Source organism: Globicephala melas, chromosome 12 (genome assembly GCF_963455315.2).
Source record: "Globicephala melas chromosome 12, mGloMel1.2, whole genome shotgun sequence".
Lineage (NCBI taxonomy): Eukaryota > Metazoa > Chordata > Mammalia > Artiodactyla > Delphinidae > Globicephala > Globicephala melas.
Window position 1 is genome coordinate 83,708,434 of NC_083325.1, and position 23,002 is coordinate 83,731,435.

General features: G+C 47.4%; 1 protein-coding gene across 7 annotated transcripts in view; it reads right to left on the bottom strand.

Annotated features, from left to right (window-relative positions):
* The window catches only part of ASAP2 (ArfGAP with SH3 domain, ankyrin repeat and PH domain 2), a 156,677-nt gene that overhangs the window by 133,142 nt on the left and 533 nt on the right, over window positions 1-23,002 (bottom strand). Inside the window, exon 1 of one of the 7 annotated variants that reach the window (XM_060309110.1) lies at window positions 15,169-15,189. The exons of 5 other annotated variants lie outside the window; for them this stretch is intronic. The gene's annotated coding sequence lies outside the window, so the exon portion shown is untranslated. Of the gene's footprint in view, window positions 1-2,639; window positions 2,901-15,168; window positions 15,190-23,002 lie in introns of those variants that run through there. One more of the 7 variants, XM_060309108.1, reaches the window with a different exon arrangement.

A 23,002-nucleotide genomic window follows, 5' to 3' on the forward strand; every position in this document is an offset into this window, starting at 1 on the left:
CTACTAAGCGGCAGTTTGGAAACATACAAGGAATCCTCTGAGCCTGGTGACATGGATACAGAACACGGTCGGGCACACGTCTAACCCCGGAACCCCCTCATCCACAGGCGAGAGGCAGCCTCAACCCCTGCTACACAAGTTCCTGCGGGACTGAGCCACTCCAACATGCTCTTACTTTTTTAGGATCTACATTCACTCATTCAACTTTTCAAACACTACCCTACCCTCTAAGAATCAAGTCTCTTCTCCACAGCCAGAGAAACAAGATTTCTGTGAACCGACAGCACCAGCACTCCTGGATCATGTGTTTCACTCTCTGCAATATAAGCTGTGTTTGCTGGCCAGTTGTACTCATTCAACAAACATGCATTATTCATGTATTATGTGCCAGGCACAATTCTGGGCCCTGGGGATGCGTCATTAAATGAGAGAGTCAGGAATCCCTGCCCCATGAAGCTTAGGATCTAATGGAGGGAAGAGAGAATTAGAAAACAAAACTATAACAAGTAAGTAAATTCTGGACTAGGTTAGGAGGTGATGAGAAGAGCTGTGGGGAAAAGAGAGGCCAGGGAGCTGGCTTAAGCGGTGGTCAGTGCAGGACTCACGAGAAGGTGACACACAAAAGGGACCAGGGAGGGAGCCGTGTGGATGAGCAGCAAGGAGAGAAGACGGTCTGGACAGAATGAACGGCAGGGGAAGGCTCTAGAGTAGGAACCCCTGCTCCTGCAAAGCAGCCAGGAGGGAATGTGGCCGGAGCAGAGCAAGGCGGCCGAGTCGGGTCACGCCAAGACAACGTAGGGTCCCACGCAGGGACTTTCACTCTGAGAAAAAGGAGGGAGATGCTGACAGCGCACCAGCAACATCAACTCCTCCACCAAGTACCACCCGGCAACTGGCATGGACTCAGTTGCCAGTCTGAGGCAACTCAGGTCTGCTGTGCGACTCAAACCCACGTTCATATAAAGCCCAGGCCGTGACCACCACACCAGACGCCCCTTAAATGCGGGCTCAAATTAGACGTGACATCATACGTATCCCAGGAGCAAGAGTCAGTGAGGGAGAGGAGATGGCAGAACAAGACGCAGAGCCTGAAAGCCCAGTCAGGAGTCAAAGGGAGACTGTCACCTGCCTCCCAGAGGTGACAAGCCCTGGCTGGAGGGATGGGAGGGGCGGAATCACACCAGAGAACCCTTCCAGCACTCAGAAATGCCACCCACCTATCCTGCTGGTAGAAGAGGGATTCCTCTCTCCAGACTGGTATGAGAAGAAAAAGGAAGTCAATGGCTCAGGGAAAGTGACACACAACCATAGACCAACCCGAGCCTAGGCAGTGATCTCCCCTCCGGAAACGGGCGGGTCTTTGTACCTTCGGGAGGCAAGAAGCCGACCTGTCACCTGCCACTCAGAACCAGGTCTCCCTCACGCACGGCGCCCTGGTCCCACAAAACCCCGCAGCCCCGTGTCTGCAGCACAGCCAGCCAGGCTCTGCACAGAGATCGCTGCTGCCTTCTCCACCGTTCTCGTCAAAACCCTCACAGATCCTGTCTCATCTGATTGAAAGGGCTTTTCCGGGGATTATGAAATACAGATGTTTTCCTGACAATCTTCCCGCAAACAGGGGGGAAGAAACCTACTCTCCTTTTCCCATACCTGCCCTTGCTCCCAGCCCAGATGGAAAACAAGGAACACCCTCTTCACCCAGCAGCTCAGGAGACACGGGGACTATATTTATAAGCATCTCGGTTCCTGGCAGATCCCAGGTCCATGTGCAGAAGCTGCTCTCCATCCCTGCCACCCCTCCCCTTCATGAGGCTGCATCTCCCCAGAGAAAGCTTCTCACAACCTGGTTGTAGAACCGCCCTCTGGGGAATCAGTCCCAGCCTGGATTTTCCTTGCTAGTCCCAGAGAAGTCACAGGCCCACAGCTGCTGTAAGACTGGTGCGTGGTAAAGCCGCTCGCTGGGGTTGGGGCTGACCCAGGCACACAGTGGCAGGCTCATCCCTACCGCGTCACCATCACTTGCCTGCTGGGTCCCATTCAAGACCCTGAGCAAGCAAGCCTGCTGGTGCTGGCAGGATGTTATGAGTGTCTGGCATTGCCATAGCAACTGCCTCTGTATCTCACGGCATTAATCAAACCATAGTGTAACTGTTTGTTTACGCATCTGTTTACACTGTGAAAGCCTAGAAATCCGGATGCTCTTTACTCACGTTAGTAAGCGCCCGGCGCCTGAACAGGACAGGCAGACCTTCAATGAATGTTGTGGAAAAAGCAAACACAATAATCTCCCCTTGCAGAAATCATAAAGCTGCCTTCCTGTCCTCTAACAGCAAGGCTAGGACCCCTCTTCACTCCACACACAGTCACTTCTATCCCAGCCCACAGAACAGAGAGCCCAACACTGCCCTGCCCCCCAATCCAGAGAGAAAACCAGTGGGCACAGCCCTCCAGAACCCTGCATTTTCTTAGCCTTCTCCGTGCAACCCATCTCCCCACCCTTGGGCTCAGGTACTTTGTCCTCATCCTAGAAGGCTCTCATCTCCTTCTGCTATCATTTACTCTGTCATTTACTCAACAAATACCCCAGAAGAGCCTTTTGTGCGTCAGGCCTTGTTCCAGGCTACCGAACGCCTGATTACCGTCCCAGATTCAGCAAAGGCTCAGGCTCCTGCAGGAAACACACCGACCAGCAGCCCTTTCCACCAGGCTTGCGGCACAGCCAGGAGAGCAGCCCCATCTGCCTGCTGTGCAGGTGTCCCCAGTGCCCAGCTTGGCAAGGGCGGGACACACAGTCCTCAGGCTGGTTGTTCACCAGATGGGGAGACACCGTTGTCAAGGCTCAAGGGAGTGCAGAGGTGAAGACAGCAGGAGTGCGGCTAATACTCCCCTCCATCACGGCCGCTGAGTGAAGTACGGCCCAGTGACAACGTCCCCAGAGCAACAGCAAAGCAAGCGTGGAACACACACCACCAAGGCTGAGCGGTTCCCTCCAGCACATGCAGGCCGCCCCCGCCACCAACTCTGCTGATGGAACCCTTCTATCTTGGAACCTGCTTGGATTCTCTGTCCCTGAATTTGAGATGTAATGATCTGGGGGGGAAAGAAGGACCCAATTTTGAAAAGGAAAAGATAACTTGTTTTCCAAAGTGCTCCCCTGTCTCAAACTCCCCCAAAATCTGTACTGAAACTCCTCTTCTCTGCTGAGTCATCGCACTATCCTGACCGTCCACTTTCCACCCCGCCCTCAATCAGGGCATTTCTACACGGGGAGAAGACAGTCAAGGCCTTTAGCAGACAGTCAGGCAAGCACTCGCTCCAGAAGACGCCGAATCTTCCAACTCTGGTGCCGTAGCCCCATAGCTTTGGAGCTGCTGGAAATGTCACAGAAATTCAGCAGGAACTGTACTTCACTACTGTGACGATAAAATGAAAATTTCAGTTATATAACACTATTGAGAAAGAGTATCATTCATAATGCCTTTGTCAACCAAGCAGCATAAATTTACATACATTAGGTATCAACAGAAATAATTTGCATTTGGGTGTGCCAGCTCATATACACATTCTGTTGTCCCTTGGGAGTCTGAGAAATTCAACGTTCAAATGGCACCATCGTTTTCGCCTGTCTGTGCGACAGCCAGATGGAAAGAGACCATTCATTTGTCGATCACAGATCAACTCCACTCAGGAGGAAAGGGCACAGTTTACTTTGTCAAGCATATCAAAAACACGTCATCTACCAGCCCCTAAATGGGCTCAGTTCTGCTGCAGCCACCCAATCGACCTTCCCAAAGAAAGAGATCTGAAATCAAATAGCAAAACAGCAACCAAAAGGATTGAGAAAATTGTAAAAATGTGGAATGTGATTATAGATCCAAAGACTGGGTACCACTTAGCTACCACCTAAAATCCGTCTCTCTTCTCAAGGATAACCAAGTGAGTGGGCAGGATATAAAAAAAGAAATATGCAATGTAACTAGAATACTCACTATGACACATGATAGAAACATATTTTTAACACTGAAGGAAGATATGCTTCTCTCAAAAGATACTTCATTCCAATGATAAATAATTCAAGACTGATAACTTCTCCAAGGTTACAGGGCCAAAGAGCACCTCCTATTACAGACAAGACAGGACTTATGCCTTACACTACAACCCAGCTCTTAAAAACTTATATTTAAAGATTCGCCCCCACCACCATGGCATTTAAATTATAATTACACCTACACTCACTGTTATCTGGGCTTTCCTCTCCAATCTCACTGCTATTATGACTAAATAGTACCTTTTCCCAGAACAGTTAATACCAGTAGTATTAATAGTAACAGGTACTATTAACTCTCTTCTGACGTAGGTGCAAATATTTCTAAATTATCTGTCCTCTCTAGTCATTTCTAAAGACAGTAACTCATAGCAAACAATGCATGTACAACATTTTGAATCTCTTTTAAAGTTGAGAAGCTAAACAAAGAAGCTTCTAAGCATAAAGAATCTGTGCATAAATACTATACCCACATTTGTTAACTCGATAAAATGATTACTGAGCAGCTCCCAGGTACTCTGATGCTCCGGGAAACAGAAAGATCCCTCACTGACAAGAGCTGTAAGATCCTCGTTCAAGTCTTCAGGGCTACCACTGACTACCTATCTTCTTCTTTTTTAAACTTTTTTTTTTTAGTGGTTCGAAAGACGGCAATTGTATTTAGTTAGTTAGTTGCTGTGCACGCGGGCTTTCTGTAGTTGTGGCGAGCGGGGGCCACTCTTCGTCGCGGTGCGCGGGCTTCTCGTTGCTGTGGCTTCTCTTGTTGCCGAGCACGGGCTCTAGGCGCACAGGCTTCAGCAGTTGTGGCACGTGGGCTCAGTAGTTGAGGCTCACGGGTTCCAGAGCTCAGGCTCGGTAGCTGCGGCGCACAGGCTTAGTTGCTCCGCGGCATTTGGGATCTTCCCGGACCAGGGCTCGAACCTGTGTCCGCTGCATTGGCAGGCGGATTCTTAGTCACTGCGCCACAAGGGAAATCCACTGCCTATCTTCTTTTGCGAAGCCATGAAACGTCTGGGGGGCTGTTTCCTCAGCTCAGTGTATAAAACCTGTCTGGCCCAGTGTTTTGAAAAAGTCAAGTTTAAATAAAAAGACAAGCGTATTATTTTAAAAAGAGCTCCTGCTCTCGGGAGTGTGCAGTTTGGTTTCAGGAAACAAGAACACAAAGGCAGGAAGCAGGTCCACGGTGGGAATGTGCACTTGCGCCAGGACAGTCATCCCTGACCGCTCCAGCGGGAGGGCCTGGGGGGTCGGGCACCGCTGGACACAGGCTGCAGAACACCAGGCTCCCTTCTGAGTGCCCTCCATAACGAAGGGCTGAAGGCTGCAGCACAGGCCAGGTGCCCTAAAATTGCAGGAGATGCAGCTAATGGAGGCTACTAGTGGTAAGTGGAAACTCCTCAGCACAGGAGGGCTGGAGAAGAACCCAGAAACTAAATGGGTGGGATCATAGGTCCACAGGGGGAGGAAGGCCTCTGCCGTATGGAGTCCCCAGCACCCGACTCTCTCACCAGGGAGCAGAAGTGAGCACCCTGCCTCGGCTCGCACACGAACTCTCCCCGCCGTCTCCTACCGCCCAGGCTGGGATCCGCCGACCATCGCCCTGTCCCAGCCCACCCTGCAGGCCTCCGAGGTGTGGATGGATCCCTCCCCTGGGCCAGGCAGAAGAAGGGGCCAGCTCCCTGACCAAGAGTGCCCGTCTGCAATCTGTCTCCAGACCACCAGGCAATTTTCACCCCTGGGGTGAGAGCTGAGCCAGGCGGCCTCCGGAAAGGCTGGGCCGGTGATGTCAGGCAAGGGAAGAGCAGGTTTCTAGGCGGCTGACATTGCAGTGGGCTGGGTGGCAGGTTTCTTTGTTTTTCTCCAGGCTCCCTGAGTCCTCCGTCCCACTCAGATTCGTCCCTGGGGCCAAGAGGCCAGTCTGAAGAGGGAAAGGAGAAGGGGAGAGTGCGATCCTCCTGTGGCAGCCAAGGAAGATCTTCTGGCAGAGGCCAGAGTTCAGGACAGGACAACGTGAGCGCTGCTTACCCTGCCACCCCCCCCCTACACTGAAGCCACGCAGCAGGCAGGCCAGAAGGTGCCTTCGAAGTCATAAATGGCCACTCTCGGATCAAGAAAGAAGGCAAAAGGCATTTAGAGGAAAAAAGCTCATGGGGGGCAGCAGGCAGATGTGTGCCGAGTCCTGCATGGCCTAAGAGAGGTGACCCTGCCCACTTCATACGCATCTGAGTGACCACTATGCATGTGCGCATGCAGGTACAGAATGTGCTTCCTGTAAAATAAATACTGAATAAATTAATTAGTGGTTGGTCTTTTAGTTTTAAACGGTAGGTTCCTTAAGGGTAGAGACAAGATGATATTTTTAACACTTTAGTATACTGCTCACAGCATTATCATTCTCTGCATGTGTGGCCGGCTGCCAAAGATCCAATACTCAACCTCTGAGGCCCTACTGCCGGCCAGGCACTGGGGGTGAGACACCCTCTCGAGCAAGCACACACCAAACAACCCTGCCGTCGAGGAGCTCCTCTGCTGCTCGTCCCTGCCGTTAAGGAGCTCCTCTGCTGCTCGTCCCTGATGCTTCCCCCCACCCTCTCCCTGGTGGAGTCACTGTTTCTCCTTCCCTCCCACCCATGAGCACCTCCGAGGCAGGAACTCTGACGTCCAGGGCCTGGTACAGAGCCAAGTGCTCTACATGTTTAATGAAGGAAGGCATTAAGGCCTGAACCAACCAACCACAAACCAACCAACCTTAGGAGGTGGCCAAAACCAGAAGAGGGCTGACAAATGAGTAGCCCCCATCTGACTACCTTGTGATGTACCTTCCTTTGTATCCCCAAAGCGCTAATCCAGGCCACAGTGACTGCTTCCCTGGGCAGTGGCCGAAGCTTCGCTCCTGGGCTCCCTGCTCTGGGTCCTTCTCCCCTTTGACCCTCTCACCTCTGTCCCCCATCCCCGCCATGCCAAGTCAGTCTGCCTTAAACCCAGCTTCTGCTCATTTCACTCCCCTACTCAAAAGCCTTAGGTATTTCCCTACAACCTTGGGCAGAAAAGGCTACTTCCACAGATAGCAAGTACCTACCTGGTCCTCACAGCAAGCAGGGATGTTTAAGGCAGGGGCTTGTGTGATATGTGGACCACTATTCTAAGCAACGTGAAGGCTCTATACCCCCAAACATTCTGTCCATTCCGTCCAGACAGACTCTCTATAGTCACAGCCCACCTTCTCCCCTAGGGGTAGGAACACTTTTTCTATAAAGGGCCCGACAGTAAATATTTTAGGCTTTGCAGGCCATATACGCACAGTCTCTGTTGTATATTCTTCAGATTTGGGGGTTTTTTCTTTATAACTCTTTTTAAACCGCAAATACCACCTTTATTTTAGTTTACTTTGTTTCTTGTTTTTGTTTTTTTGCATACAAAAACAGGGTGGACTGTAGTTTGCCAACCTCTGCCCTGACCAAACAGGGACAACCCTGAGAGCCCTGAACCCAACTTGCATTGTTTCAACTTACCCACCTCAGTCAAGCTATACCCTCCTTTGTCCTGCTCCCTGATGCTCTAGACCCCTGCTCTACAGAAGCAAGCAGGCACTGAGGAGGAAGCCAGGGCCACCCCCGGCACCAGGGAGGACCCACAGCTATTGCAGACCACCACACTGCACAGCTGCAGCACGCTTTACTCCAAGCATCAGACAGCCCAGGTCTGTCCCAGTGATGGGTGGGTGGGGGGATGGATGGATGGACAGATGGATGCATCGATCCATAGACGGATCAACCAATCCATGGATCAATGGATGGACAGATGGACCAAAAACTGCTTTAGAGTAACTGCTTTAAGAATTCAGAGAAGAAAGTGGTTCTGATGGACTGGGGAATGCCAGGGAAGCCTTTACAGAATAAAAAAGACATAATGTATTTTTCAATGAAGAAACTAGATATTAGGGTGCTTTACAGAGTGGAGATTTTGGTAATTCTTAAAGAGATTTTCCTGTTTCAAAGGATAACATGACAATCTTGATCTTTCAAATCAAAACGAATTTACTTCTAAACATACAGCAAGTGTTTTGAAGGTTAAGATATCAAATCACAGAAACAGAAAGATTACCTAGGCCTTCAACATTCAACAGACACTTTCTGAGAACTGTGTGCTGGGAACCACGTCGGGCTCTGAGGACTCAAAGAGAAGCAACACTGAACCTGAGGCACACTCAGTCTGGCGTGAGGGTCCGACAGGAAAACTAACTGCAAGCAGGCGTAACCTTGGATTTGGAGGCTCCCTCACCCCAAAAGGAAACGCCAAGATACTCTGAAGCCAGCCAGTAAGCCTCGCGCTCCTTAACAGCAGACACCTAAGAGCCAAGGGTTGTCCTCACTTAAGTCTACGTGTCCCTGGAAGAGATTTCCACATCATTCTGCCAGAGCCCAGATCCCATCCTGAAAGATGCCCTAAACGCCTCATTTGCGCCAACACCAAAGGAAAGAGCTGTTCCACGTAATTTCATTTTCTCAGTGAACTGAAAGTAATCAAAATTACACAGCGAAACTCAAAACCTATTTTCATGCAAACTCTCCTCAATGGATTACGTGCTGCCCTGCCCAACACAGCAGAGTACTGATTCGAACTCTTCTTAAACCTGCTGCTGTGGGAAGACCCTCGGGGATGCCTAGAGCAGGGGCAGCTCCACACTTCTGAGTCCAATTTTCTCTTTTCCTCCCTTTCACTGGCCTCAGCTGTTGAGCGCCGGTCCCTGCTATTTCTATTTCACTACATGGTCTTTTCCACAACCCCGAGGATGACCATGACCTACAGAGAAACAAGATGGGCTTTAGAGCAGCTACTTACACAGGGTTTTTTTTCCTGTTTACCACCAAGTTCTAACACATGCCTACCACCGGCTTTAACCACCCAACCTAACAGTACATTTTTCTTTGGAAAAACAGTAACAAATTTCTGAAACACACATCAGCTGACACTGCTACTCCCTACTTCAAACCAAAATCTAACCAACTGTCAGAACCCTATACCAGCTCATGGTTTATCAGGGACAGGAATCAAGCCCTGAATCTGATACAGCAGGCCTCACTGGCTGTGTGCACAGACGCTTAGGGATCCAAGGAGGTTCATAAATTAAAAGAGCAAATAAAACCGAAGCCCTAAAGAGATTTCACATTAGCTATGACTAAAGCAATTTTGTCATAAGATCAATCAAACCTCCTTTACTTTGCTCTGACCATAAAGAAGAAAACTGTGCACTTCAAATATTAAGCTCCTTCCACACTGTTACAGAAGACAATAAATCATTTTTAAAAGAACAATAAACGCAGTTCTGGAAAACTGAGGGGAGGCAGTGTGGTAGGAAAGGAGGCCAACTTTAAATGTCATCACCAAAGCAGCAGCTTACGGGGAAGGAAGGCCTCAGCCTGAAATCCCAAAGTAAAGCTTCCCTCCTGAGTCCCCCCTGGCTGGAATCTCCACTTTGAAAAGAAAGTACAGGGCCCCGAGGGTCTGAAGATACACTAAGGGAGTGACGGTAAGAGAATGCAGGGGGAAAAAGAGGGGAGGTGAGAATTTTAAGCTTTGGACACTGCCTAGACAGCAACCCCATCCCCAAGGAAAAGAAACAGGAGCACGGAGGAGGGGAGGGAAGGGAGATGAGAAAGGTGCAGAGCCGCCGGCCTACCTCACCATCTCCACCGCGCTCCACCCCTGCTGCTACCTCTTCCGAATGAGAAGCCTGCGGCTGGCAAGCTACAACCAAGGCAAACAAAAGCTACAGGTTCTGACAGCCCAACAGCCTGAGTAGTAAACACACCTCATTCCCATTCGCCACAAAAGAAAAGCCAACAAGAGGATTCACACGGTGAGAAGAAAACCAGGAATCTCAACAATTACCTTCTGTCAAGAAGTGAGCAGTCTCCACCGTGAACAGATCAAGGTGATGCTTATGGAAAGAGGCAAACAAAAAGCTGCTAACTGGAAAAAACGATGTATCGTTCTGAGTTTGCTGCTGCAGAGACAGACAAGGCCTGGCCCTGGACTGGAAACCTCCCAGGTACTACCTACCGCACACCTTGGCCGGATGAGGCAAATGTCTGCAACCCAGTTATCAACGCAGGTGACATTTCCACTAACGGACTTCGCAACCAGAGACCAAGCCTCCAAGTGTTCCCATTTTCTCAGTATATTCAGAGCCCAAATGAGAACAAACAAAACAAATTAAATTTATTGCATCCCAATTCTGTGCAACCCATTGGCATTTAAAGATGATCAAGAACTGATCCAGCAATGAGGCAATGAAAAGAAATAAAAAGTATCCAGACTGTTAGGGAAGAAGTAAAACTACCTCTATTTGAAGATGACATGATCTTGTATACAGAAAATCCTAATACATACGTACACACACACCCCATTAGAGCTAACAAACACGTTCACCAGTATTGCAGGATATAAGATCAATACACAAAAATTAATTATATTTCTATACCCTAGCAATGAAAAATCCAGAAATGAAATTAAGAAAACAGTTCCATTTACAACAGCATCAAGAAGAACAGAATACTCGGGATTAGCAGATGCAAACTATTATATATAGAATGGATACACAATAAGGTCCTACTGTATAGCACAGGGAAAACTATAGTCAATATCCTGTAATAAACCATAATGGAAAAGAAAAAAAGAAGAAAATGCTAAGGAATAAATTTAACAAAACTTGTACACTGAAAACTACAAAATATCATTAAAAGAGATTAAAGACTTAGTAAGTGCAAAAACATCCTACCGTCCTAGATTGGATGATATTAAGATGTCCACAGTCCCCAAGTTAATCTACAGATTCAAAGCAATCCCCATCAGAATTCCAGCTGGCTTTTTTTTTTTTTTTGCAATAACTGACAAGTTGATCCTGAAATTCATATGGTAACAGGGACCCTGAATGGCCAAAACAATTTTGGAAAAGAAAACAAAGTTGGAGGACTCGCACTTCCTGATTTCAACACTTACCATAAGCCTAGCATAAGGATAAAATCAGTGGACTAGAATTGAGAGTGCAGAAGTAAACCCATACATCAAACTTCAACTGATTTCCGAAAAGGGTGCCCAAAGTATTCAGTGGGGAAGGAATACTCTTTTCAACAAATGGTGTTGGGACAATTAGAGATTCACATGCAAAAGAATAAAGTTGGAATCCTACCTCATATCATATCCCTACCTACCTCACAAAACAAACTCAAAATGGATCAAGGACTTCAATGTAAGGTCTAAAACTTTAAAACTCTTAGAAGAATATGTAGGTGTGTATCTCTGTGACCTTATATTAGTAACAGTTTCTTAGGTATGACAACAAAAGCACAAGCAACCAAAGGAAAAACAGATATTCCGGACTTCACCAAATTAAAAACTTCTGTGCTTCAAAGGACACCATCAAGGGGGTAAAAATAGGAGAAAATATCTGCAAATCATGTATTTGTTAAGAGTCTAGTTCTAGAATATATAAAGAGCTCTTACAATTTAACAGTAAAAAAACCCAAATAATCCAATTCTAAAATTGGATTGGCAAAGGATTTAAATAGGTATTTCTCCAAAGAAGACATACAAATGGCCACAGGCACATGAAACAATGCTCAACACCACTAGTCATCAATCAGGGAAATGCAAGTCAATCCAGGAGAGATCACTGCATATCTACTAGGATGGCTACAATCAAAAAGACAGTAACAAGTGCTGAAAAGGATGTGAAGAAAATGGCACCCTATACACTGCTGCTGCTGCTGGGAATGTAAAGTGGTGCAGCTTCTTTAGATGATATTCTGACAGTTCCTCAAAAAGTTAAACACAGAGTTACCATATGCCCCAGCAATCCCACGCCTAGATATATACCCAAGAGAACTGAAAACATATGTCCACCCAAAACCTTGTACAAGAATAATCACAGCAGCATTTTTCATAATAGACAAAAACAACCCAGATATAATAGACAAAAACATCTGGAAACAACCCAGATGTCTATCAGCTGATGAATGGATAAACAAAATGTCATATATACATACAATGGAATATTATTCAGCCAGAAAAAAGGAGTAAAGTACAGAATCATACCACAACTTGGATGAGCCTTGAAAACATGATGCTAAGTGAAAGAAGCCAGACACACAAGGCCACAAATTGTATGATTCCATTACATGAATTCCATTACATGAAATGTCCAGAATAGGCAAATCTATAGAGGAGGAAAGTCGATTAGTGGTTGTCAGAGATTGAGGGAGAGGGAAATGGGGAGTGACTGCTAATGGGTATGGGATTTTCTTTTAGGGTGATGAAAATGTTCTGGAATTGGGGACTTCCCTGGTGGCGCAGTGGTTAAGAGAATCCGTCTGCCAATGCAGGGGACACGGGTTCGAGCCCTGGTCCGGGAAGATCCCACATGCCGCAGAGCAACTAAGCCTGTGCTCCACAACTACTGAGCCTGCGCTCTAGAGCCCACGAGCCACAACTACTGAGCCTGCGAGCCACAGCTACTGAAGCCCGCACGCCTAGAGCCCACGCTCCGCAACAAGAGAAGCCACAGCGATGAGAAGCCCGTGCACGGCAATGAAGAGCAGCCCCCACTTGCCGCAACTAGAGAAAGCCCGCGTGCAGCAACGAAGACCCAACGCAGCCAAAAATAAATAAATTAACTAATTTTAAAAAATGTTCTGAGAGAGGCATGGACATATATACACTACCAAACGTAAGGTAGATAGCTAGTGGGAAGCAGCCGCATAGCGCAGGGAGATCAGCTCAGTGCTTTGTGACCACCTGGAGGGGTGGGATAGGGAGGGTGGGAGGGAGGGAGACACAGGAGGGAAGAGATGTGGGAACGTATGTATATGTATAACTGATTCACTTTGTTATAAAGCAGAAACTAACACACCATTGTAGAGCAATTATACTCCAATAAAGATATTTTTAAAAATGTTCTGGAATTGGATACAGGTGATAGCTGAACAATTCTGTGAATATACCAAAAAAATCACGAATTAGACACTTTAAAATGGTAGATTTTATGGTATGTGAATTGTATCTCAATTTTTTAAAAAAGCAACAACAGGGCTTCCCTGGTGGCGCAGTGGTTGAGAGTTCGCCTGCCGATGCAGGGGACACGGGTTCGTGCCCCGGTCTGGGAAGATCCCACATGCCGCGGAGCGGCTGGGCCCGTGAGCCATGGCCGCTGAGCCTGCGCGTCCGGAGCCTGTGCTCTGCAACGGGAGAGGCCACAGCAGTGAGAGGCCCGCGTACCGCAAAAAAAAAAAAAGCAACAACAAAAATAAGCACCTGAGGAAACCACAGAAAGGTGTTTTTTTTATCAACTTGATTAATTCATAACCTATACTTTTTTTCAGGACTAAAAACTAGCCATTCGTTGCCGAGTTTTATTCCCACCTTTTATTCTAGTGTCTTTTCAAACTGAATATATGGGATACAAAGAACCATGAGATTTTTAGGCTGGAGAGAGTAGTCGGAGATCAACTAATCCCAACACCTCATTTAAGAGATCACACATCCAGGGCAGTGACTTGCTCAAGGTCGTACAGCAAGGTGGAGACCACATCAGAACTGGAACCGACTCTTCTAACCCCCTGGCTGGTGCTCCTCCCATGCCACCATATTAACACAACCAAATCCACAGGGCTTCATAATAGCACGTCTTCCAGTGATGAAATACTGGCTCCCCCTAAGGCTAGGGAAAAGCTCTTGGAACCCTGATGTCAGAAAATCAGTATTTACTTAAAATTCAACAGTCCAAATTATTTAGTGATCGCAAAACCCTGTGATCATTAACACAATCTTCTTTTCACCAGAGAAGCAAAGCACAACAGAGCTGTAATCAAGAAACCAAGGCATGCACCTGGAAAGGCAGTTCAAGGTGAGACGGGTAGCACACTACAGAGCCCCATTTGGCCCAAACTTAAACTAGTGATGCACCCAATGAAATTCCAGCTCATGGGCCAACCACCATATCGACTCCAGTGGTATTCTGGGGGAGGGAGAATCTTTAAAGGGGGAGTAGAGAGGGAAAGTGTTATTTTCACCTCTAGTCTCTTGAAAAGTATAAATACGAATGGCCAGCAGAAAGTGGACGAGGTGGTCAGAGAAAGTAAAGAGCGGCACGAGGCAGGTGAACTGTGTTGCAGAAACAGAATGTTAGGAAATGTCTCATCTACCCTCCACTTTACAAGTGAGGCCACTAAGCCTGGACCAGTGAAATCAGCCGCCCAAGGCCCAGCACCTGGTTAGCTAACAGGTCAGGGCTATCAGAGGAATAAATACAGTACAAAGACTTAACATGTCCCTTCCTCTCAGAATCTCCCCAAAGTTCCCTAACTGGCAGCAGGGTGCCAACACCTCATGCAGACTGCCTAGACAAGCCACATCTGTGATTCCCCCCTTCAGTGGTCGCCTCTCCAAACACAGATCTGCTGACACGGAGGGAACAGTGCATGGACCTGATCCCTGGCTACGTGGCTCTGGAGTCCTTTACAAGCAGCTGTCCTCAGTCCCTCAGCTCTGAGGGGGAGGGAGGGGAGGCAGATGTACCTTTCTAACTCACTCCAAAACAGTTAAGGCCACTTAATAAACACCTCTGATGCTAAGTACCTCCCCAGGGGTTAGAGTCTGATGACCTAGGTCGACAACTATCAACCTGCACTAAAGAAGCCCAGAGAAACACCTAAAGAGGGAACTTCCCGGGCAATAGAGATCCCAGCAGGAGACCGTCAGGTGAGGGTGAGGCATTAAAGGGCCAGCAGGAGGAGCACCCCTAAGCACACAGGCTAATCTCAGCGTGGCTAGGACTCCTGGTTCTATCAACCGCTAATTGCGGGGCGGGCGGGCTACCTGCAGTCATGGAACTTGTCTGAGCCTCGGGTTTCTTCAACTATAACATAGAGATAACAGGATCTACAGCAGACAGGATAAGGGAAAGGATTCAGCCATCAAAACAAGCCATTTAAAACACAGCACAGCCCTTAACCCAGAACTAGGGCTCAAAGAAATGTCAGCCATTGCTGTTAAAAACAAAAACAAAACCTCTATTAAGATTTCTTCTGGGAAACTAGGGAAAGAGGCCCCCAAATCCGGGTCACCTGGCTAGAATCCTAGACGCCGAGGGAATTCACCATTAGAGGGAACCATCTTCACCAGCCGGCCGACTTTACTGCGAGCATCTGTGTATAAAATCACACTGACAAAGCCATCTTCAGCACCGAGTGGAGAGATGATGTCATTAAGAATCCCGTTAGTAGGGCAGGCCTCCTGCCAGGGTGTGAGCAATGCCCGGGGCCACTCGGCTTTGCAGGGCTGGGCATGTCAGCAGAGCAGTGAAAAGAGTAACGAGGAACCGTTTCTGCAGCAACACGGACAGAGGAGGCAGAGAGGAAACAGTGGCAGCAAGGGTTCTTCAGAAGCATCCACTCAGGAAATGCGGCAGATGCATCACAGTGCAAGACAGCAAGAGAGGGGTCGTGCTGGTCACAGCCATCAATATGGAGGGCCTTTTCCGGTCCAGGCTCTACAGAGGCAGTTGGCGGCTACAGGAGCAGACTCTCGTGTCAAAACGCTTGAGTTTGAATCCTGGCTCTGCCACTTCCTAGCTCTGTGATCCTGGTAAAGTGGCTCAGGTTCTCTGGGCCTTACAGGGTTTTTGTAATCATCAAGCAAGTTAAGGGTTAATATGTGTAAAGAACTTAAAGCATGCCTGGCACACAGTAAGCGCCCAATAAGTGCTAAAAGGCAAGGAAAAAACAACAACAGGGACTGACAGTAACACTTCAGTCATGCTGTGGATACCCCAAACACACTCATGCAACAACAGCATCGTTTCAAACACGCAACCTCACTGAAAACACGACAGAACTCAAAGTCTGCCTTAGAAGTCTGGGCGGAAGGTACCTGTAAATCTATCACTTCACATCCAAGCTTGCCCTCCAGAGTCAAGGACAGCATATGACAAACCAGAAAAACAAGAAAGGTAAAAGTAGGAGAATTGGCGGCCCAGCTCAAGGCCCTAACCACAGGACTCATCAGATGCAATTCACAGTTTTGCTGAACGCCAAGGCATGCATGAAGGTATGAACTAAACCAGGACCACATGAGAAACTGCCAAGCCCTGACCTTGAAAAAATGCGGAGAGCACCATGGCTGTCAAACCACAACCGACAGCTTCACCCTCCACCCCTAGCTCCTCTAAGCACCTTTACTACTGGACAACTATAACGCTGGCTTGGGGTGTCACCCCTCTCTGCTCAACTCTAAGAACCAATTCATCACAATGATGGTATAATTATGAAGCCTGTTTAAGAAGCATTGCTGCTGAGTCACTCACTCACTCCAAAATACAGTTGACTAAAGTAATCTTACCAATAAGCCTGGAATTCTTAGCCTGAATTCAGGGGGGTTCATAAACTTGGATTGGAAAAAAGAATTACATCTGGATTTCATGAGCCCCCAAATGAAATTCAGCGTTTCCCTCAATTATGAATGTAAGCAACACACCGTGATGGTATTAGCAGTACCTGCGACTCCAACAAAAGATATACTTACATAGCTTTAGAGGTGTTGGCAACAGCTCCAATACTGCTTACATTCATCAGTACCTCAAAATTAAAATATTTATTAGACCCAAAACCAAATCTTGATATTTAATGCTTTAGTAAAGAAACATATATTACTATGACACAGATTTTCAAATATATTTTTGAAATATATTTCAATATACTTGGTTCCCTTCGAGATCCCATGTATTTTATTCAATGCATTAAAACATCTTTCTGAAAAGAGGTCCACCATCTTCACCAGAGTACCAGAGGGGTCCATGGCACAAAAAGAAGGGCTAAAAGGGGCTTCCCTGGTGGCGCAGTGGTTGAGAGTCCGCCTGCCGATGCAGGGGACACGGGTTCGTGCCCTGGTCCGGGAAGATCCCACATGCTGCGGAGCGGCTGGGCTCGTGAGCCATGGCCGCTGAGCCTGCGCGTCCGGAGCCTGTGCTCCGCAACGAGAGAGGCCACGACAGTGAGAGGCCCGCGTACCGCAAAAAAAAAAAAAAGGGCTAAAAGGATAAACACTAACTACACACAAAATAAGTGCTTTATGGGGAAGGAGCTAATCCCGCCCACTTTTCCATCACTGGCCCCTGGTGGTAACAAAATACTAGTAGATGCCCACACACATTTACAAATCAAGAAACCCAACACAACCAAATACAAATAAAAATTCAGCCCAAGCATTCCAGCTCTGGTTGACAGTCCATTTATTCCACATCGTCCACATGATAAAACGATAATGGTACAGAAGTACCTGGAAGGGCCCTGGCAACCACTTGAAGGCCACATGACACAGAAAGTATAGGCAAAGAAGGCGGTTTCCTATGGTGGTGGGACTAGGTGAATTCACCACCTCTCTGCAGTGGGAAAGAGGAGTGTTTAGGGAGCTGAATGTGGACAGTATCCCAGGCATCCGACACAGCTAAGAAAGCGTCACCTGCTATCATCTGCCTACAAACAGCAGAGGAGAGAAGCAGACATACCCCACCGGCCCTGTCTACACAACTCTGCTTACTCTCTCCCTTCCCTTATCAGTGTCTGCAGAGAACAAAATGGATATCCAGCACTGGCCCCAACACAAGTGCTACAGCCAGTCATGCTGAGCAGCACACAGCCGGCCTCGATACCAACACTAAGTAGCTCCGCAGAGTGTCAGCTTTGCTGCAGGGACACCAGGAGGCCCGTCCTTCAAGCGCCCGAGTGAACCGAGCCTGGCCTCTGCCTTCGCTGGGACGGGAGCCCTGCTCTGTCCCTCTCGCCCCCCAGCACAGACAACACAGAGGGTCTCCATCAGACCTCTCGTTGCCCCCACTGCTACCACCTAGGCCACGACGTTCTTGCCTGGATGACCCCCAGCCCCAACTGGTCCCCCTCTTTTCTCTCATGTGCTGCCCATCTATTCTCTCTGGAGCAACCACCGGGAAAGGTTTAAAATGTAAATCAGATCAAGCCCTCCAGCGGCTTCCCACCATGTTAGAACAAAATCCAATTCCCTCCCAAGACCCAGAAGACCTCCTGTGATCTGGTCCTGCCTGGCCCTCACCCTCTCCCACGCCCACTTCTCTCCCCCAACAGGGCCTGGGCCAGGCACATCTTAGGGCCTTTTCACGTGCTGCTCTCCCCTGGCTACTTCCTCATTGCCTTCTGGGCTCTCTCTAATGCCACCTCTTCGGAGAGGCCTTTCCTGATTTCAGTTTCCTGCTCTCCAGAGTCACATTCTGTTCCTGTATTCTGTGTAACTTTTCTTCAGAGCACTTATCACTACCTGACATTACATTACTTTACTGCAGTGATTATCAACCCCATTTAGGGAGTGGCTTTAAAAATTGCCAATGCTTCAGGCCCCACCTAAACTAATTAAGTCAGAATTTCATGGAGTGGGCCAGGCATCTCTATTCTATAAGCCCCCCAGCAAGTGATTCTAATGTGCCGCCAGGGTTAGAACAGTGCTTCTCAAACGTTAATATGCATATAATGCACCTGGAGATGTTATTAAACCCTCGATTCTGATTCCACGGGTCTAGCGTGGGATTTGACAGTCTGCATTTCTAACAAGCTTCGAGGTGATGCCAATGCAGCTGGTCAGTGAACCCTTCTCTGAGTTGCAAGCGTCTAAAAACCATTGTCCAGAACTTTCTGCAATGAGGAAAATGTTCTAAACCTACGCTGTCCAATGCACCTGTGCTTTATCAGCACTTGAAATGTGGCCAGGGCAGTTGAGAAACTGAAGGGTTAATTTTAGGCTACTATATTGGACAGTGCAAGTCTAGAATGTATGTGCTCCACAAAGAAAGGCATCAGGGCCTGGCCATGTGGAGGGTAAGAATCAAGGATTCTTCCAAATTCGTGGCCTGAGCAGCCCTCTGTGGATTGGCTATGAAAATCCAACCAGAGGCCTAGATGGCCACCGCCTCAGGAGTGGATCAATATTTACCTAAGGCTGGGAGGCAGATACAAGAGACTATATTGAGATCCCTCAGTAATTAAAGCATGTGGTAAGCCACAGATGACTACCTTGGCTTCAAGACTCAACTGCACATCATCATGCAAGGCCCCCCTAACCATGGACCCAGGCACACCTGAGCACTCCCATCCCTAGGCATCCATGATTCTGGACAGCCTTGTGGTTACGGCCTCACCACGCTTTATTGCATTGATTTGTTTATAGGATATCTGTCTCTCCCACTAAGCTTCAGGTTGCTTCAAAGACAATGCATGCCTCTTGGGAATTCTGTTCCCATCACCTAGCACACAGCAGCACTTAATAAATACTGAATGAATGACAGGGCCTGGAATTCACCACGAACAGCATTAGTACTTTTACTGTTAATCACAAGAAAGAGAGAAATTGAATGGGGGGTGGGGGGAGAATGGGGGATCACATAAGAAGGGATCATTCCCTCCTTGAATGACTCGAAAATTTCCAGACACCTATATCCAGATTACAGGACACAGCATAACAAGCTGGCCCTGTCTGATCCACAGAGGCTCATTTCCGAAAATAAGAAGGAACTGGGCAAGCAGATGATGTCCTTCTGACAATAAATCTAAAATCTGTTAGTCTGGGATGTGGAAGCGCTGTTTTTCAAACAAGTCACAAAGGGCTAAGATTCAGAATCACACTCTTGCCTAAAAAGTACGTAGGCCATAGGCTGGGTTCCCACTAATAACTGCTGGGAGGGGCTTCTGGCCCCAAGGACAGCAAGGCCCCTGGGAGTCTGTGCAGCCCAGATGCTCATTCTACCCCTGCAGTTAGAACCCTGCGCTTGTGACAGCAATGAGATTTCCAAGGCAACCAAGGACAACAGAGTGGAGAATTATGGCCCGGAAGGAAGTAGATTAAATTTTTAATACTCACGAGTCAACATCAAATTTATTTTTAAAACTACATATCTGACAAAGCCAAATAAGCAAGACAGAATGGATGATGCTCTAAAGGAGGGTCTAACTATGAATATCCCACACATGTATACAATTTTTCCCTATTTTGAGAATATTTCAAAGAGCTCAGACTCAAAGAAACTGAGACAGCAATAAAAACCCCCAAAAGGGGGGGGAGGAGGGTTTTCAGATTCAGCCACAACTACTTATTTTTTTTCCATTATTTCCAAAAACACAGGGCAGATTCCAGTTGAAGTACCAGATTTTGCTAAAATTGTGCAAAACAATTACTTCACCAAGAGAAAGCGATGATCACAAAGTGAAAATTTTAAAACACAGCTATGTGCTGACCTGCTGCCAAGACAACAAACTGGTTAAAAAATAAGCAACAGTGAACATATAGCAGTTTTCCATTCACTTACTCATTCAACCATTCCTTTCCCTTACTCCCCTCCCCCCCCATGTAAATCCCGGCTTGGGGGCCAAACACCCTCATCAGGTTCTATGGATTAACTATCATGTAATCTATTAAAGCAGTTAACATTTAGTAAACCGGTTGTCTACCAGGTATTGTGCTGTGTATTATCTCATTAAACCCTCACAACCCTCTGAAGTAGACGGGTATTGTGATTGAGACTTTAAAGCCAAGGAAAATGAGAAAACATTAGGTATCTCACCTAAGTTCACACAATTGCCCAGTGGTGGAGTGCGAACTTGAACCCAGGTCCATCTGACAAAGGAGTAATTTAGAGAATTCAGCATTATTAAAAGTAACAGAAAGCAGCATCATTTTGGAAAACAGCATGAAACCAAGTTCAAACTCCAACTCTTCAACTTACTAGCTCTCTAACCTTGAGCAAATTAACCTCTCTAAGCTTCAATGTCCTCATGTGTAAAGCAGGGATGAGGAATAAATACAACAGATGTGAGGTTCATAGTACAGGGTAGGGATCCATTAGCTACCCACAGTCCAGCTACAGGTGTACATATCAAAAAAAACCCTTACACTTCAACTGTAGGACGATTTTTAGCAGACATAACCTATCTTGGAAATAATAGGTTCACAAACATTAACCAGTTTAAAATTAGTTTACTAATTCCATGACACATTTGTTTAAACACAGGACCAAGGACTTGAAAATTTGTCACAATACCCACTCTCATGTCTCATTTCAGTATGAAGAGCAGATGCGTGTTTAAAATCAAAACATGAGGGCATTACTGGTTAAATAAAACTGTTTCAGATTTAGTTCTCTCATAAATGTAAGCTCACATGTACCATTATCTTAGTATGTATACTGAATTTGCTTAAAGTGAGACAGACCTGTAATGATTTGGGGTTTTTTTTTTTTTTCATTTTTGAGACTTTAACCAATTCTTGTTCTTGGATGGAAACATGGAGCAAGCCTGCAGTTTAGTAACATGACCAAATCCAGTCTCTCTTTAATCTGCTCAGTAACTGAGCTCTAGGGTAATCTCCTGCACAGCATACAAAAAGAGCTCTGGAATTACACACTGCAAACTAAAATTAATCTGGAAAGGATACGTCAATTTTAACAGCAACTCCTATTTGCCTAGCTTTCCAGCATCTGCCAGTGTTAGTAATATTTAACTGACAAACTTCAGTACGGAAAAGAAACAGAACTTTAAACACAATTAAGCTTTCTTTTTAAGGCACTGTGTACAAAGCTTCCTTCCCTTAAAAGATATTCAGCTACCTCTTGGGCTGCAATCATTCCATAAACATTGTTAATGGTGTATTTTCAAAACAGCGTGAAAATTTCTTCTTGCTTTTCAACCAGCACTTCTGAAAAAACTTACTACGCTCATCCCCATCTGCCTCATTTGAAGGCATAATCTTGAAGCCTTGCTAATACAGGTAGAGTTAAGTGATGTGGGATCACAGAGCTCACTACAAAAGGTTACATTCAGCTCTCCTCTACAAAAAAAAGGGGGGGTGAGGAAGGAAGGGGGGAAGAAAGCCCTATACTATACTTAAAACACTCAGAATGTTAAATCTGCTACTTTTGATTTAGCCAATTATTGACTGTTTATGTCTACAAAGAAAAAAATTTCCATTAAGGGAAAACATTCTGTATTTTTTTTCCCCAAGCAATTCCTAACAGCAGCTGCTTTGTTCAAGTCGGCAAAAACCTGAATGCCATCGCTTAATTTAAAGCTCTCTGGTGACCTCTCCTCACTCACTCTAGCCCAGTCATCTCCTTCTAAAATACCTACCATACCCCATTTTAAGAACGTTACTTGACGTTCTGGCCAAGAGGAATTTAATCATCTCTTCGACACTGGCACACGTGTGGCTGGCAAACCAGTTCCCTGTTATGAGCCAAGCACCTGATACAGTGTCTCTGACCCTCATAACCACCCTGGAAAGGATGCATTGCTAGTCTCGTTTGATAGGTAAGGAAAATGAAGGCAGAAAGGTGAGGAGCTGCCCCAAACCACAGTCGGCAGTGGCCCTGGACTCACGAACTCTGCCTGCCCTTCAGTCCCAGGCTGCTCTGACTGTCACCTAAGCTTGCGGGTCCTAAGCGCTCTCTCCGCAGGATGTGCAGGGCTTACTAGTTAGCACTAGACGATGACTTTGCACCTTGACTAAAAGCAGGCCTTTTCCAGGCTGATGGGGGAAGGGAGGCGTCCAGAGCTGCGAGCAGGTAAGACACACGTCCCCGGGGGTCAGCAATGGCCTTTGGATCGGAAGCCCGGCTCGCCCACTCCTCCCCGGGCGCCGCGCGGCACGGCGCGGGTCAGGCCTTCCTGGCTAAGGTGTGCACACCTTTCCTAGGCAGCCGGGGTCCCCCGGACCGACCCAAGAGTCGTGCAGAGCGGGTCCCGGGCACACGGGCACCGCGCCGGGCAAGCTGGGGACAGGGGCACTCCACGCGCTGAGAGGGGGACGCTGGGGGGCCGCGGGCAAGCCGACGACCCCGGCCACAGCAGCCGAGGGGTCCCCGCTCACCGCCGGCCCCGACTCTCGGGC